This window comes from Nematolebias whitei, chromosome 4, assembly GCF_014905685.2.
Source record: "Nematolebias whitei isolate Nwh7 chromosome 4, NemWhi1, whole genome shotgun sequence".
Classification (NCBI taxonomy): domain Eukaryota; kingdom Metazoa; phylum Chordata; class Actinopteri; order Cyprinodontiformes; family Rivulidae; genus Nematolebias; species Nematolebias whitei.
The window spans coordinates 38,985,746-38,989,198 of record NC_056501.1 but is presented as its reverse complement, the minus strand read 5'-3'; the positions used below and the strand labels follow the sequence as shown (position 1 = coordinate 38,989,198).

General features: G+C 42.8%; 1 pseudogene; it reads left to right on the top strand.

Moving 5' to 3' along the window:
• The first annotated feature begins 1,300 nt into the window (after window positions 1–1,300).
• On the top strand, window positions 1,301–2,921 carry LOC119409146 (annotated as a pseudogene).
• The last annotated feature ends 532 nt before the right edge of the window (window positions 2,922–3,453 follow it).

Below are 3,453 nucleotides of genomic sequence, written 5' to 3'. Positions count from 1 at the left end.
TACAAGTCAGAAAAACAGCGGAGATGTTTAGGAACAGACAGAGAAATATTTTGGAGAAATGACAGACTTACAGGTGCCAGTTTTCTTGTTTCTGTCTGAGAGGTTTAAAAACATGACAGTTCGTTCCAATAAACTTGTTTGCGACTGTCTCCGACTTTTGACCGACATCACACCTTTCTCATTTCAGACAGAAGATCAAAAATGCATAATTACTTCGTAACATAGACATTTAACTTGATTTCTACTTTGAATGAGGATTTAAAAAATCATTAATACTGTTTCACAGTTGATTTAAAATGAGTGGTTCACTTCAACTTTTAAAATGGTTTGAACTAAACACACTTTTGATTATTAAGACATTGTAAAATAGTGATGATAATATAAAAAAGAGAGTGTTCTTTCAATTGATTAGTTCAGGATACAATTAGAAAGTCTCTGGATGAGCTAATTTGTATTTCTGGATTCAAATCAATGAAATAACAGTTCCTGTCCCATGAAGGTCTTCAGAGGCAGGTCTTGACCGGAGGCTTAGTTCACTACTAATGTTCAGTCCTTCCAAAAATCTGTCAAGAACCAAAATAATTAGAATGAGTGTTTTTCCTGAAAGGTACCATGTATACTTTATTATGGAACAATTTCTTATTCATTCTTGTTGAAGATACCCACTGTACTGTTTACTAAGCTAATCGATGGCAAACATAGGAAGACACAGCCCACAAAAAACAGGTCTGTCTGTCTGGTAAAGTTCTCTACATGTAGTGTGGTCGCAGAACTGCAGTAAACCAAACCAACATGTTTGTAATGCATCAAAACCATGAACCTCCTTTTTACCCATGACTAACTAGGTGTGAACCCCCCCCACACACACACACACACACACACACACACTACTAGAAGTCGGAGTCGGTTTCTTTATCGTCATTCGCACCACATGTGGTACGTGTGGTGGACAGAATTGTGAACACAGGGTCCCAGTTACATCCAACAATAAAATGTAAAAGAAAAACGGTAAGATCTAAGATATGAACTAAGAAAAACATCAACTAAATATACATTAAATACTAATGGCATACAAACATTACATCAACACTAACATGAGTCTGTGTGAGCAGATGAGCACGTATGAACACAGCAACATGAAACAGATCAGCAGCAACATGAAACAGATCAGCAGCAACATGTGAAGTTGTCATGAAGTTCAGGTTTGTTACTGTCTCTGAATCTCTGAGAAATTACTTCAGGTGTTTTGAGAAATTACTTCAGGTGTTGTTTTGGGACAAGTCACTTGTTTCTGATGCAGATGTCTTTTGTGGAAGTTCGTGATGTGCCGCCTTTGGCTGCAGAAAACTGTCTGATGCTGGCTAACAGCTTTGCGGCTGCGCCTAGCAGAGCTGCTCTCGGAGAGATCACCAACTTTCCCCGAGTTTTAGTCGAAACGAAGAAGATGGCAGAGTCACTGAAATCATTCAAATCGTCTTGTGCTCAGAAAGTTGAGCCTGTGAAAGAGGCAGCTGATGTGGTCTCAGCTGTTGCAGACCTGCTGCCGACACTTGCAGAGGCTGATGCCTCCATTGAGAAGGAGAAGAGACTGTGCCAGGCCTTCTCTGAGGTGCTGCTCTCCGTACAGGATGTAGACGAGCAGGACTCTGACATAGAGAGCAGAGCTGTGGTTGATCAAAGATCTACAACTATCTGCTCCCACAGCCTGCTGCACCTCCAGCACATACAAACTACATGCAAGGATATGACATCACTGCTGGCATGAGAGCACTTCTCATCGACTGGCTGGTTGAGGTTCACTCAAGGTTCCACTTACTGCAGGAGGCTCTGTACCTTTCAGTAGTCATCCTGGACCACTTCCATCAGGTCCAGCCCGTGTCTCGCAGGAAGCTGCAGCTGGCTGGCTTGCAAATACAGGAGATTTACTCTCCAGAGGTCCAAGACTTTGTGAAAGTGTTGTCTGTGATATAGGCAAAGTCTCAGATTCTGGTCATGGAGCAGCTGATTCTGAGGAGCCTCAACTTCCAGCTGGGACATCTGTTGCCCTTACACTTCCTGAGACAAGCCTCCAAGGTGGCCAGCTCTGATCTAGAGAAGTACACTCTGGCCAAGTATTAAGAAAGAGTGCCGGTTCATTCTTCCCGGATTGGTTTATATCGGAGGGAAAGGCCAGGCTTCCTTCAGGTTTAACAACATTTATTTTCCCAAACAGATGGATGCACAGAATACAAGCAGATCTGGAGAAAACGGACCCAGCGTGACAGGAGCCGGTTCTGAAAAACAAATGGAAAAAGTGCCTCCTTATAACACCTGCCTCCCCCCCTATTTTGACCTTCTGCACAGGATGACCACATTTCACCTCCTCAGGCAGGCAGAGGCGCTTTTATGACTCAATGTACAATGTTATCTCTTGTTGCCTCCAAATGGTGAGTTTTTCTCAGAGGCCCTCCAACATCCTAAGGTTATCATTCAACTGAGGCTAAACCTCCCTTCCTGCTGGTGCAATTAACAGAGTTCCTAGTTCACAGCTGTACACATTAAAACATTATCTTGACTAAACTAACCCCTAATAATCAATTAATAGTTTTAAACCTTCACAATATCCCACAGTATCTGATGGAGCTGACCATTCTGGAGTATGACATGGTTCACTACCGTCCCTCAAAGGTTGCTGCTGCCTCCTTGTGTCTCTCACAGCAGCTGCTGGACGAGCAGCTGTGGTTGCCCATACAACAGCAGTACTCCACCTATGATGAAGCCCACCTGAAGCCCAGCATGTGGCTAAGAACCTCGTGTTTGTAAATGAGGGGAAAACAAAGTTCCAGGTGGTGAGGAAGTACTCGAGCAGCAAGCTGAAGATCAGCATGTTGCCTGTGCTGAGGTCTTCTACCGTCAAGAACATGGCAGGTCCTTTACTCTGACATGTTAAATAGGTTTTCTTTTTTATTCCTTGATCTTGAACGAGGTGACACTCTGCTGCTGGACTCGGTCAAACATCCATCTCCACCTTTCAGGAGCGTCAGACGGAGCGTGGAACCAACTTCCAATCTCTGTCCATGAGGCAGACACATTATCCAGTTTTAAAACTAGGCTTAATTAAGACTTAAGACACGAAAAGGATTAATGAGAATGACACAGAATGAAAGACTGGCACTAGCTATGTTTACATGCACAGAATTCTTTGACCGGATTGAAATGTTTTCTGATTGAATAATTCAAATGCATCATTTACATGGGCACAATCCATTCACAACATTCGTTTACATGCAGCGTGCTTTTATTCTGAACAGACTACTGACATGCGCAGTGGTAAACTCTCCTTACAAAAAAAAAAAAAAACTCAGAAGAAGTTACTTCCATGAAAACCACAGAAGAAGTTCTACTTCTGGAACGAACGTAAAAAAAACTTGAGTGCCAAAAACGGACCCGTGCCACGTTGTAATGACAGTGATG